The sequence below is a fragment of the Nilaparvata lugens genome, chromosome 14 (genome assembly GCF_014356525.2).
Source record: "Nilaparvata lugens isolate BPH chromosome 14, ASM1435652v1, whole genome shotgun sequence".
NCBI classification, from domain to species: Eukaryota; Metazoa; Arthropoda; class Insecta; order Hemiptera; family Delphacidae; genus Nilaparvata; species Nilaparvata lugens.
This window is the reverse complement of record NC_052517.1, coordinates 22763599-22779416: the sequence shown is the minus strand read 5'-3', so window position 1 is coordinate 22779416 and position 15818 is coordinate 22763599.

Genomic DNA, 15818 nt, shown 5'->3' with positions numbered 1-15818 from the left:
AATATAGAGAAAGTAGAGAAAACGAAACACTGAAACTTCTTCAAAATAGATTCTATTTCAAATCCTGTTTCCACACCCTCCATGTTAAAGCGTATTTGAATTCTAATTAAAAATAATTGACTACTAGGTAATAATACAAATAATAATTTAAAAATATAATTTCTTATTAACCTCTCAATTTTTCCATTTCTATCTGACTATCAGTAACTCTCAACTGTGGATCCATTTTCTGTATATTTTTCGTAGATTTATTCATCTATATATGACAAAATACCTAATCTAAAAACCTGCAAGTATATCAATTCAAAATTGCCTTTGGGGAAATTCAACAACTGAATCAATGTCAAAACAATCTCTATATAAATTGAACTCTCCAATTTTAAACAGATGATATTGAAAAATGATCAAAGGAATTAATAAAATGATAATCATGTTTAAAAGGTGGCTGGATGATTCAACTGAACAATATTTGAATGCCTAATAACCATTTAATCTTTTCTTTGGGAGAGCTCAATTTTTTGAAACTTTTCCAATTTTAAAATTACAAGATTAATCTATTCTAGAATATTAATGAAACAATACAGTAATCATGTTTAAAAGGTGGCTGGATGATTCAACTGAACCATATTTGAATGCCTGATAACCATTTAATATTTTCTTTGGGAGAGCTCAATTTTTTGAAACTTTTTCATTTTTAAAATTACAAGATTAATCTATTCTAGAAGATTAATGAAACAATACAGTAATCATGTTTAAAAGGTGGCTGGATGATTCAACTGAACCATATTTGAATGCCTAATAACCATTTAATATTTTCTTTGGGAGAGCTCAATTTTTTGAAACTTTTTCATTTTTAAAATACAAGATTAATCTATTCTAGAAGAAACGAAGAAAACAAGAGAAACTTGATCTAATGGAAGAAATGACTGTGAAGATGCAGGAAAAAAGTTGGGAGAAGAGAGAATATGAATGAGAATGTTCAAATGAACAGAAAATACGAAGAAGTGATAATAATATAAAAAATAAGATAAGAAAATACAAAATGGCCAAAACAGAAAGAATAGAAAATTTCCACAGTGAGAGGAATAATCAAAGGGAAGATGATTAACATAGAGGAAGCAGAAGGGGAGAAGGCAAGAACAAAAATAAAATAGAGATGAAAGCAGAATGAGAAAATCGATTTATGTTAAATTGAAAAACAAAAAAATAATTAGGCATTGAAGAAGGAGTGGATATGAATCCTTCACTACAAATTCCTCCAGAACACCAAAATATTATAATACCATCAATTTTTTTTTTGTTGAATTTCTCCTTATTTCCAGATTTCAAATTCATAAATCTATCAGATCCTCTGTTGGAAATTCAAATTCACCCTTCTTTTCAACTAATAATAATCGATGAATAAATGAAATAAAAATTGAATAATAAATTAATAATTGATGAACAAATTAAAATAATTGAAATCCTGATCAATCTACTCCAAAATGGAAAAATTGTCTACGTTGAACTCTAAACTGATTACTAACTAATAATATAAACTCGAGAATTCTGAAAAACTCTTAAAACTTCTTATTTCTAAGTATAAAGTGGTACATCGTTCTTAGGTATCACAATTATAACGATCGGTATATATATTTTCTAAAAAATCACGTTTTTTGCATTAAAAAATCTGATAAAACTATAAAAAATGTCGGAAAATAGTGTAAATTATAATATTACGAATTGTAGGGAAAACGTTATCCAAATAAAATAATGATAAAAATAATAGTAGACTAAAAAAGTAAACCAGAATTTCTCGTTTCTAACATACATAGTTATATTATTATGATGATATAAATCTGTTTATATATGTAGGATTGGAGTCAATAAGAGTATGAAATAAATATATTATTATAGAATCTAGAATTGATAGAAAAAATGATGTTTGATATTATCAATTTTCAAGTGATAAATATTTATTATCGTGGAAATATTTAATGAACAGTCATCTATATGGATTTAAGTTGATATTATAGTGAAATTCACTTCACCTGTCAGTATTGATTAAACGGGGAGCATTGATGTTTCCCCATAAGAGTCACTGACAGTTTGAAGTGAGTATTAATAAGTAATAAGGAAATAAGTTACCAAAGTGGTGTTATGAATAATTATTATGTAAATATGAAAATTTTATGAATTTTATGTAATTGTAATAGAGAATATTGGGTTATGAGCACATCACAGTATTGTATGATTGTATCTATGATTTATCCTATCATTAATTTTTATTAATTTGTTAAAAAATAGCCCATGTGAGTTGGATGTTTTTATAAAACACTGAAGTATTATTTAATTAATATATATCAAATCTATAGTGAGGTCCACGTTATAATGGCAGTGTTTGATTTAGCAATAGTATTGTTATCCTTGTCTTTCATTCCACAAAGCAGATAGCACTATCTCTTTCTCGCTTTGCTCTGTTGCTAGATCGTCTTTTAACAATGTAGAATTGATAATTATTTCACAAAATATTGCATCTCAATTATGAAATTTCATTATGGAATCATTGAAAAATATAATTTCTTGCTTGATGAAATTAATACAATTGATTATTTTAAAGGAGAATGAACAATATCTTTTTGCTCTTCTCTGTTGTAAGATTGGCTTTTAACAATGTAGAATTGATAATTGATTTACAAAATATTGCATCTCAATTATGAAATTTCATTATGGAATCATTGGAAAATTTAATTTCTTGCAAGTAAAATATAATTGATTATTTTAAACGAGGATGAACGATTAATATTACATGAATAAACCTGTATCAGCTACCGTCAAGAAGGCATTGACTAGACAGTGAGAATCGACAACGTTGCTTGCTATCTTTCTCCACTGCCATTATAACGTGAACCTCACTATAGTTACCCTATCCATCCTATATTTCTATCTAATGAATACTTTATTTATTTTGAAAAAATCTATCGATCAAGCATTCAAGCCAGCTATTTTATTCTATTCGTTATTCAGTATCCTATACATATTTTGAAATTTCAATTCATCATTTCCATATTTTTATTCAGAATTCAAATTAAACATACAGGAATGGAGCTGCTAATCTTCATTCTGGTAAAGATTAAGGTGCGTACAGATATATGTGCCGCAAACATGAGCAATTCACTTTTAATCAGCTGATTATATCTGTATTTTTACAGAAACGGTAAGATACAGATATAAAAAGCTTGGCATCAGCTGATTGAGAGTGAATTGCTCATGTTCGCGGCGCATATATCTGTACGCACCTTTACATGTAATTTGGTTCATTGTAATCTTTAAGGTGCGTACAGACTTTGGCTCTGCTCCGCAATCGAATGTCACTCGAGCAGATCGATTGATGATCGACCGGGGAGCAAGAGTGGAACGCGAGAACAGCTAACATCTCCCGTAACGTTCATGATCGGTACGAGTGCGGAGCGATGGTGGAACGAGGGCGGAGCGTGCGCGGAGCATGTGGGAGACGCGTATATCTGTACGCACCTTAACAATGACTGCCTTTGATTTTGCAGAAGACTCTCAATCATTTTATGAAGGATAAGTTTTTCCATCATGAATCTATGTTCCAGAGATAAATTGAGCTATTTATAATATATGCCAGAAATCAATTGAGGTATTTATAATATATACCAATAATTTGGTTTCCATGTAATCTCTGTTTTGGTAGAGATCACATGTATTTTGGTTCAGTATAACGTTTGAAGTAGCCATCTTTGATTTTTTAGAAGTCTCTTATTCATCCTATGAAGGATAAGTTTTTCATTATGATTCTATGTTCCAGAAATGAATAAGACTACAATAAATACCAATAATCACATTTTTATGTAGAAATGTTTTCTATTGTTTTGAATTCAATGTTTACATTATTATTTTATGTTCCAGAGTTAAATTGAGCCATTTATAATAAATACCAACAATTTCATTTTTGTATGAAAATGTTGTTCATTGTTTTGAATCAATACTGTGATGTGTAATTATCCCCAACATTACAAGATCTCTCAATAATTATACAAACTTACAAAAAAACAAAACATTCTTCAGCTCATTTCACATTATATTTGTTGTAATGAAATCTAAAATAAATCAAAAAATCTCCCAGATCTTGGATTATATTCTCAACAAATAATACAGTAAGATATGTATAGTGAAGTCCACGTTATAATGGCAGTGTTTGATTAGCAATGGTATTGCTATCCTTGTCTTTCATTCTACAAAGCGGATAGTGCTATCTCTCTCCGGCTTCACTCTGTTGCCAGATCGTCTTTCAATGATGTAGAATTGATAAATCATTCACAAAATATGACATCTTGATTATGGAATTATTGAGAAAAATATGATTTCTTGCTTGATAGAATATAATTGATTATTTCAAACGAGAATGAACAGTTAATATTACATCAATGAACCTGTATCAGCTACCGTCTATAGAAGGCATTGACAAGACAGAGGTTCTACAACGTTTATCTCCTATCATTCTCCACTGCCATTATAACGTGGACCTCACTAAATCTGTCGTGAGATTCCCTCTAAACTGTTTCAAATTCTATAAAAATAATAATTAATGCTTCCATTGCAAAGCAGTCGTTAGGTCTAGTTATTTCAGAAGCCCTGAAATTGATCAGTTGCCACCTGAAAATTCTGACACCAGACCTGACCCAGCCAGGTCACTCGATATTATTATTTATAATGCTTCCATTCAATAATCACAGTGGATGCCTTGATGCCAATTCAACTATAGAAAATACTGTATACTCAAATAACATTTTGAATTGAAATTTATATCAGCTTGTGGTTTGAACTTGGCGTGAGACTGATTCTTTATTATTTATTTTTTATTGATTCATTTCTATGATAAGTACATCATCAAAATGATAGGAAGAAAAAATAAGGTAACCTTGTGCTATTCCTCTCCCAAATTTAGATAAGGTTACACATAGTCCCAAATAGGTTGAGTCTTGTAGTTGTTCATTTCACAAAATTTATTGATTTTAATTCTTTAATTGATTCATACAACAAGTACATCATCAAAATGATAGGGAGAGAAAAATAAGGTAACCTTGTGCTATTCCTCTCCCAAATTTAGATAAGGTTACACATAGTCCATGATTTCAATTTATTTCAATACACAGCTCATAGAATACAAAATTCATATATATTTTAATCCCTTTTAGCTCTTAGCTATTTGAGGGATATTAAAAGAATACAATTTCCATTTACTACATGATTACATGAAATATGTGGCTTGATTTAATCCTAGTTTGAATAAAACGTTAGTTTGTTTGACTGGTAATGAACAGTTTATTTCATTTTAGAGCTGTGAATAACAAAATAATAGTGAGTAGGTTTTTGATTTTGTATTCAAATTTTTCAAATTAGTGCAATATTTCTAAAGTTTTTAATTTATTGTGATTCATTTAGAGTATAAAATCAACCTTCAAAATTCAAAATTTTAAATCATCATTTCTGGACCGAAAATCAAGTGACGAAGCAGTGTGTGACTATATAACCTTATCTTTTGGACAACATTAACATTTTATCAAAATTTTTGGAGAGAAATAGTACAGGCTTAGCCTAGTTTTTCCTCCAATGTCATAATTGTATTATGATTATAGTATTTTATACAATAAATAAATAAAATAAATAAATTGATTGAGTGAGTGAAGGATTGAGCTTGGTATGTGAAGCTTCATCATAAAATAATGGTCATATGGCTTGATTTAAACCTGGATAAAATAAAATGTTGGTTAGTTTAACTGACAATGAACAGTTAATCTGAGATTAATTGAGGGGAGGATTAAGCTTCGATTATGGAAATGATAAGATAGCTTGATTCTAACCAGGTTCAAATAGATCTTGGGTTAATCTTACAATGAATTGGTTCACAAAATTGATTAGATTGTTGAACTCAAGTTAAACAACAATTGAGCAAACTGACTTTAAAAGAGTATTGAATTGCTTCCAAGCTCTGTAATAATTAGCCTATATTATCACTTTCCTTGCCCTATTACTATAGGTAAGGAAAGTATTGCTTCCCAAAAAATTGAGGTACCCTAATTTCAGGTTTTCTATATGTTTCAAGGTCCCCTGATTTTAAAAACATGATTGTTTTTGAATTTTCACTCCAGATTTAAAAAATTGAGGTACTCTTATTTCAAGTTTTCTATGTTTCAAGGTCCCCTGATTTTAAAAACATGATTGTTTTTCATTTCACTCCAGATCTTATTGTAGAAGAAAACTTCTCTAGTGGAATTCTTTATTCATTATTGATTCATACAATAATTACATCATCAAGAATGATAGGGAGAGAAAAATAAGGTAACCTTGTGCTATTCCTCTCCCAAATTTAGATAAGGTTACACATAGTCCCAAATAGGTTGAGTCTTGTAGTTGTTTACTTCACTACATTTATTGATTTTAATTATTTAATTGATTCATATAATAAGTACATCATCAAGAATGATAGGGAGAGGAAAAATAAGGTAACCTTGTGCTATTCCTCTGCCAAATTTAGATAAGGTTACACATAGTCCCAAATAGGTTGAGTCTTGTACTTGTTCACTTCACTACATTTTCAGTCCTCAAGTATTCTCACAAAGTAGATTCACTTTAAAACCGTCAGCAATATAATAGAATTAGAAGCATTGATGTTTCATGAAGGATGATGCCAGTTTAGAGATTATCTCACTGTAAAACAAGGATCATTGATCAACAATATTATAATGTGAATTATGAAAATATTGGAATTTGTTTTGAAAAATGAAATTTCTATGTTCTGGAAATGACGTTTTGAAAATACTGCATGAAAAATGAATTTTCTATGTTCTGAAAATTATGTAACTACTACATTATAATGTTTATTTTCCACTGCAATCTGTCAGCATTAATAGGATAGGACCCCTGATGTTGTTCTCATTAAAAAGCTGACATTTTGAAGTGGAACCAAAGAGAAAAGATTGCATCCAAAGAAGATATGCCATGGTATAGGTAGATTAAATTCCAAATTTCTTCTCCGATTACTGTCGACTACTGTCTATTATTAGTGTGTTGTTGGGAGTGTAAGAGTGTAAGAAGGGCACAGTATGAGAGACTACCAGCGTCACATGGCTCCACCAAAAACAACTACTAGGACTATCGGCTTCAGTTAACACTCACATTTGCAACATAGACACCCTATACACTGTCTATGATTAGTGTGTTGTTGGGAGTGTAAGAGTGTAAGAAGGGCACAGTATGAGAGACTACCAGCGTCACATGGCTCCACCAAAAACAACTACTAGGACTATCGGCTTCAGTTAACACTCACATTTGCAACATAGACACCCTATACACTGTCTATTATTAGTGTGTTGTTGGGAGTGTAAGAGTGTAAGAAGGGCACAGTATGAGAGACTACCAGCGTCACATGGCTCCACCAAAAACAACTACTAGGACTATCGGCTTCAGTTAACACTCACATTTGCAACATGACGGTCCTTCACCATGGCATATCACCACACATGATACAGTATCAACACAATATGATACAGTATCACCACAATATGATACAGTATCACCAAAATATGATACAGTATCAAAACAATCTTTTCATGCTATTGTTTCTCTACATGTAAGAAACTATTATTGGAAATGGAATGTATTAGGCTAAGTTTCAGTTATTATATATATTAAATGATACATAGATATAATTAAACAACGATAACAATGTTATACTAATTGATGTGAAAATGTGGTTGAGGAAAAACTTTATATCATGAATTAAAAAGGTGGAAATGTGTCCCAAATGAAAATTATTGGACATAAGTTACATCTATGAAATTATATATGGATATATTAATTATATTATGGAAACTATATGTATAAATATGATATGTATAGTTCTCGGCTCAAGTATTAAACTAATTGGAGTGTGGAGATGAAAAAGGGTATAGTTATATTTTAATTTTTAATTCATAATTTATATTACTATTTTTTAATTTTGAATATCATAATATTTTTTGAAGATTTAGTTAATACATTCTTGTTCAATATTTTAGTAACCCTCAGTTTTTCCAATTGGTTTGATTTATACATCATATATCTATTCCATTCATATATTTGTCATCCATTTCTATCTTTTTTTTTTTTGATCATCATCATATTATATTCCATACTGCTGCTCCAACTTAATACTATGACCCTGCGTTTCAATTAATTTGATTTCTGTTATTAATCTGAATAATTCAGATAAATCTTGAGAACTCAATATCCTTGTAATTTTGTTCATATTTTTGAAATTTTTTCATTATAATTTCTACAAATTTGGTGTATTCCTAGACTGTTCTCAGATGAAAGATCAACAACTACTCTCTCTTAGAAGACAATTTTGGATTGAAAATTTTAAATTGTATTCTAAATAAATGATGAAATCAAGGTACTAATATTCAATGGAAATTTTAGAAAATTTTCCAAAATAATGCAACAGTTTTTTTTTGGAGTGGAATTCGGGAAATTGTAGTGGAAAAATTTTGGTAGTGTTTTTATTACTCTCTACATCTTTTCAATTTTTTTCAATAGTCTTATCTCTTTAATAATTCCATTGAAATAATTTTTAGTCTTGTTCAAAGATTCAAATCCAGTATGGGAATATTCATGTAAGAGACATTCAAAGAGAATTAGCTTTTTTGCTATCAATATTGCATTCCCATAAATTATCTTTGGAGAATAATCACAATTTTTCTATTTCCACATGATCTGTGAATAATATAAACATCATTATTTTTTGTGTATTGAAATTGTAATTATGTTCATAATTTATTGTGATGTGTGATCTAATTTGTATTTGTATTTCTTTCAAATTTTGTGTTACTTGATACTGTTCTGTATTTGTAAAGTGGATTAGTATAGATTTGTAAATAGATTGAATGTTCAATGGATGTCAATATTGAATTTCCGAATTTCTCCAATGAAAGAAATCTTACGTAGTTGGATAAAGTTGAAAGATATTCCATCAGTTTTTGATTTTTTTGTCTATTTCAAATTATTTTTCAACCGATCAAATTTTAACTTCTTCCAAGCTTTTAAATCATTGTAATTTTTTTGGTGGTTTCCCCCTGCAAGTTATATAATTTCAACTTCTTTCAAGCTTTTTAATCATTGTAATTTCTTTGGTGGTTTCCCCTGCAAGTTATATATTATTTTCCAATTTACTCTCATCTCTAGTATGATTTCACATCAATAAATCAATATTTTATTCAATCATGAATAAGTTCAAAAAACATCATAATATTTATGACATGATATCATCTGAATTCTAATGATTTTCACAGATTGGAAAAATTAGATATCTTCAATTTTTCATTCAACTGTATGCAAGTTTAAATACTGTATTGGAAAATGTATACTTTATCAATAGATTGAAGTATCTTGAAATACATTTTATTGATGTAACAGAGGAGCAATAGAAATTATCTATTTCAAATTCATGAACAGTCAATTTATTATTATTGGAATATGAATAGAAATTATTGCTGTTTTAAGCTATCAACTCCTGATTCTTGACTCTTGAATTGAAATTCTTGATTCATGATTCCCGATTCTTGATTATTGGTTCTTGATTCTCGATTCTTGTTTCTTGATTCGTGATTCTCGATTCGTGATTCTTGATTCTTGATTCTTGATTCCTGATTCTTGATTTGTAATACTTGATTTGTAATTCTTGATTCGTAATTCTTGATTCATAATTCTCGATTAACGATTCTTGATTCATGATTGTTGACTCTTGATCCTTGATTATTGATTCTCGATTCTTGAGCCTAGATTCTCGATCCTTGACTCTTGATTCTTGATTCTTGGTTCTTGATTCATGATTCTTGATTCGTAATTTTTGATTCTAGATTCTTGTTTCTTGATTCCTGATTCTTGATTCTTGATTTGTAATTCTTGATTCTTGATTCATAATTCTTGATTAACGATTCTTGATTCATGATTGTTGACTCTTGATCCTTGATTATTGATTCTCGATTCTTGATTCTTGAGCCTAGATTCTCGATCCTTGACTCTTGATTCTTGGTTCTTGATTCATGATTCTTGATTCGTAATTCTTGATTCTAGATTCTTGTTTCTTGATTCCTGATTCTTGATTCTTGATTTGTAATTCTTGATTCTTGATTCGTAATTCTTGATTAACGATTCTTGATTCATGATTGTTGATTAACGATTCTTGATTCATGATTGTTGACTCTTGATCCTTGATTATTGATTCTCGATTCTTGATTCTTGAGGCTAGATTCTTGATCCTTGACTCTTGATTCTTGATTAAAGATTTTCCAAATTCTTGATTCTTAAGTCTCAAGTATTGATTCTCAATCACAAAAAATTTATTATAAAATCCCACAATTTCTATCACTACATGTTTTTGCTCCTCCGAATATCAATTTATGAATATCCGAGTTATGAAGATGGTTGTATCAATTCTATTGATAAAAATAATAGAAGGTAGATATATAGCGAGTTATATGTGATAATTGTATTATTTACTGTTCAACTTACATGTAAATTCTCAAACTTAATTGTTCGATATTAATTATAAATAATATACAGAGGTTACATCATGGTGTCTGTTGTATGGTATATGGTGATTACTATCAAAATTATTATTGTCATATCTATGAAAATATGATTAATAATTAATAATCATAGTGAGATTCACTTTATATTGTCAGCAAAGAATGATGAGCATTACTAATGTTATCATAAGATATATGCTGACAGTTTCAATCTCACTATAGTGATGTCCACGTTATAAAGGCAGGCAGTGTTTGATTAGCAATGGTATTGCTATTCTTGTCTATCATTCAACAAAGTGGACAGCGCTAACTCTTTCTCACTTTGCTCTTTTGCTAGATTAACAATGTAGAATTAATTAATTAATTTCATCTAAGGGAATTCATCATGAAATCATTGAAAAATATAGTTTATTGCCAAATAAAATGAAATTGATAATTTTAAATGAGAAAGAACAGTTAATATTACATCAATAGACCTGTATCTGCTACCATCTATGAAGGCATTGAAAAGACAGAGAGGTTCGACAACATTGTTCTCCTATCTTTCTCCACTGCCATTATAACGTGGACCTAACTATTTATCACCATAATTCTGTAATACTGTATAATACTATTATAATACAGGGTGTTCTGATAATTGTATGTACAACGTTTCTGGTATTTTATGTTTAATGGAAGAAAAATTAGATAGAAAATTTGAGCTCAAAATCTACAATTTTAGTAATGAAAACCTCGAATGATATTGATTTTGTCTTAGATATAAAAACTACTTGTAATGTACTTGTATTACCTACCACTTAAAACTATTGGTTTCAAAAACTGAAGATTTTGTAATAAATCGATACTGTGTTGCTGAGTGATATGTTGCCTATATTTGAGAAAATTTTTCGATAGTTTATCGATTTCTGAAATCTATTTCTGTGTTATGATTGAGAATTGTAGATTGTCCTACAATCCTGGATTTGAGGGTATATACTCAATTTCAATTATCGATTTCAAAAGAGGAAAGGAAGATCCTTATTCTCTTTCAAAATTATTGTAATATCCTTGATTGATATTTCTAGCCTACTTTCAAATTGATGATTTGAATAGTTTTCAATAGCCTGTGTTATTTTTCTATGTTGTTTGTTTTTCAAATTTGCCCCAATATATTTTAGTGTACTTGATTCAAATTCTCTATATTCTATTTTCAATTTATCTCTTTTCAGTATAGACCTACTTGTATTATAATAATAGAAAGAAAAATAACAATCTCAGTACCCTTTCTGGAAATAATTCAAAAAGGTACAGAGATTTTTATTTTCCTTTCTATCCATTTTCTATTTCTTGGTTCACTTTTTTCAAATCTATTGTATTTGAATTACTGTTATTGTTTACTGTGGAGAATCCATATACATCTATTTTGTGGAATTCTCTGTTAATTCTCTTTTGTATTTTCCTTCAATTCATTTTGTGAATCAGCAATTTAATTTAAAGTACTTTTCAATCAGATTTCATTCGCCCCTTCCTCAATTGATCTTCAATGCTGAAGATCGAAATCTTTTTTCTTCATAGTAGTCATTTATCTTATTTACTTCTTAATCACAAAAATCATTATTATTATTAAGTATCTTTTGTGAAGTCCACGTTATAATGACAGTGGAGGAAGATGAGAGTACAACGTTGCCGATTCTCTGCCTTGCCGAGGATAGCTGATGCTGGTATATTTGATGTAATATAGCATGAGCATTATACTCTTTGATACGAGGAAGACGGACCTGCAATCGAATTTGAAAAGTTCGCTACCGTTCAGAAGATATGGCTATTTGAAAATTTGCAAAATTTGAATTTGCAGCTGCATAACTCACTCTGTATATTAGCTAGAGGAGCCAAATTTGGCTCCGAAATTTGTCAGGTCAAGCTCTATCTATGGTGCAAATTTCAGCCAAATCTGAGACACTTTTCGTTCTAGTGTAGAAATTTTCATGGAAATCGTGAATATTCAAGAGCACTAAACGGATGGTAGGATTTAATTGAGTTTGGTACCAAACGATAGATCTTGAAGAGACAAACTAAGGTATATGATGAAATCGAGAATATACTCATAGGTTTAGCAGATATGGCCAGTTTTGTGAAAATAGAAAAAAATGGCTGAAATTTGGCATACTCATGCTCTTTTATGTGAGGAACATGGATCTGCAATCGAATTTGAAAAGGTCGCTTCCGTTCAGGAGATATGGCCTTTTGAAAATTTGCAAAATTTGAATTTGCAGCTGCATAACTCACTCTGTATAGTATAGCTAGGAGTGCCAAATTAGGCTCTGACATTTCTCAGGTCAGGCTTCATCTATGGTGGAATTTCAGCCGATTCTGAGATACTTTTTGTTTCAGTGTGTTTCACGATTGTTAGTCCATGATTTTTATCAATTTTCTGTGAGAAATGAAAATCGTTCAAACTTTGTGATCTCATGGTCTTTGATGCGAGAAACACGAATCTGGAATCATATTTGCAAAATACCTCTCCGTTCAGGAGATATGACCATTTGTTAATTCGAAAATTTTATATTTGCAGCTTCATAGCTCACTCTGTGTAGTAGCTAGGAGTGCCAAATTTGTCTCCAACATTTGTCAGGTCAAGCTCTATCTGATGCAGATTTTAGCCGAATCTGAGATACTTTTTGTTTCATGTGTGTTTCACGAAGGTTAGTCCATGATTTTTATCAATTTTCTGTGAGAAATGAAAATCGTTCAAACTTTGTGATCTCATGGTCTTTGATGCGAGAAACACGAATCTGGTATCATATTCGCAAAATACCTCTCCGTTCAGGAGATATGACCATTTGGAAATTTGAAAATTTCATGTTTGCAGCTTCATAACTCACCCTTTATAGTAGCTAGGAGTGCCAAATTTGGCTCTGACAATTCTCAGGTCGAGCTTCATCTATGATGCGAATCTCAGCCAAATCTGAGATACTTGATTTGAGATCCATGATTTTCATCAATTTTTTTTTTTTTGTGAAAGATGAAAATCGCTCAAACTCTGTGATCTCATGGTCTTTGGTGCGAGAAACACGAATCTGGAATCATATTCGCAAAATTCCTCACCGTTCAGGTAATATGACCATTTAAAAATTAAAAGAAATTATGTTTGCAGCTTCATAACTCACTCTGTATTGTAGCTGGGGGTGCCAAATTTGGCTCTGAAATTAGTGAGTTTTGAAAATGTGATAACATATCATTGTTTCTCTTGTCAAGTATCATTCCGGAGTGTTTGAGCGATTTTAATTCTCAACCCTTTTTGCAAAAATCCATGATTATTCATGGATTTCATGGAAAATGTAAATCTCTCAGATTTGGCTGTTATTCGGGCTATGGATAGAGGTTGACCTAACAAGTGTTGTGCTATAATATGAGACGTTCCGCTATAATACCGCTATAGTGAGGTCCACGTTATAATGGCAGTGTTTGATCAGCAATGGTATTTATATCCTTGTCTATCATTTAACACAGTGGATAGCGCTATCTCTTTCTCGCTTCGCTCTGTTGCCAGATCGTCTTTTAACAAAGTAGAATAAATGATTAATAAACAAAATATTCTATCTTAATTACGAAAATATTGAAAAATATAATTTATTGCTTAGTGAAATATTTCAAACGAGAATGAACAGTTAATATTACATCAACAAACCTGTATCAGCTACCGTCTATAGAAGGCATTGACAAGACAGAGGATCGGCAACGTTGTTCTCCTATCAATGGTATGGCAGTAACAATGATCAATGGTATTTATATCCTTGTCTATCATTTAACACAACAGATAACGCTATCTCGTTCTCGCTTTGCTCTGTTGCCAGATCGTCTTTTAACAAAGTAGAATAAATAACTGATAAACAAAATATTCTATCTTAATTACGAAAATATTGAAAAATATAATTTATTGCTTAGTAAAATATAATTGATTATTTTGAACGAGAATGAACAGTTAATATTACATCAATAAACCTGTATCAGCTACCGTCTATAGAAGGCATTGACAAGACAGAGGATCGGCAACGTTGTTCTCCTATCTTTCTCCACTGCTATTATAAGGGTGATGTTACTATAGTATAGTATTAAGTAACCAAACAATGTCTTCATAACATGAACCCCGCTATGGGTGCCAAATTTGGCTCTGACATTTCTCAGGTCAAGCTCTATCTGATGCAGATTTTAGCCGAATCTGAGATACTTTTTGTTTCATGTGTGTTTCACGAAGGTAAGTCAATGATTTTTATCAATTTTCTGTAGAAAAATGAAAACGCTCAAACTTCGTGATCTCATGGTCTTTGATGCGAGAAACACGAATCTGGTATCATATTCGCAAAATTCCTCAACGTTCAGGAGATATGACCATTTGGAAATTTGAAAATTTCATGTTTGCAGCTTCATAACTCACCCTTTATAGTAGCTAGGAGTGCCAAATTTGGCTCTGACAATTCTCAGGTCAGGCTTCATCTATGATGCGAATCTCAGCCAAATCTGAGATACTTGATTTGAGATCCATGATTTTCATCAATTTTTTTTTTTTTGTGAAAGATGAAAATCGCTCAAACTCTGTGATCTCATGGTCTTTGGTGCGAGAAACACGAATCTGGAATCATATTCGCAAAATTCCTCACCGTTCAGGTAATATGACCATTTAAAAATTAAAAGAAATTATGTTTGCAGCTTCATAACTCACTCTGTATAGTAGCTGGGGGTGCCAAATTTGGCTCTGAAATTAGTGAGTTTTGAAAATGTGATGACATATCATTGTTTCTCTTGTCAAGTATCATTCCGGAGTGTTTGAGCGATTTTAATTCTCAACCCTTTTTGCAAAAATCCATGATTATTCATGGATTTCATGGAAAATGTAAATCTCTCAGATTTGGCTGTTATTCGGGCTATGGATAGAGGTTGACCTAACAAGTGTTGTGCTATAATATGAGACGTTCCGCTATAATACCGCTATAGTGAGGTCCACGTTATAATGGCAGTGTTTGATCAGCAATGGTATTTATATCCTTGTCTATCATTTAACACAACAGATAACGCTGTCTCGTTCTCGCTTTGCTCTGTTGCCAGATCGTCTTTTAACAAAGTAGAATAAATGATTAATAAACAAAATATTCTATCTTAATTACGAAAATATTGAAAAATATAATTTATTGCTTAGTGAAATATTTCAAACGAGAATGAACAGTTAATATTACATCAATAAACCTGTATCAGCTACCGTCTATAGAA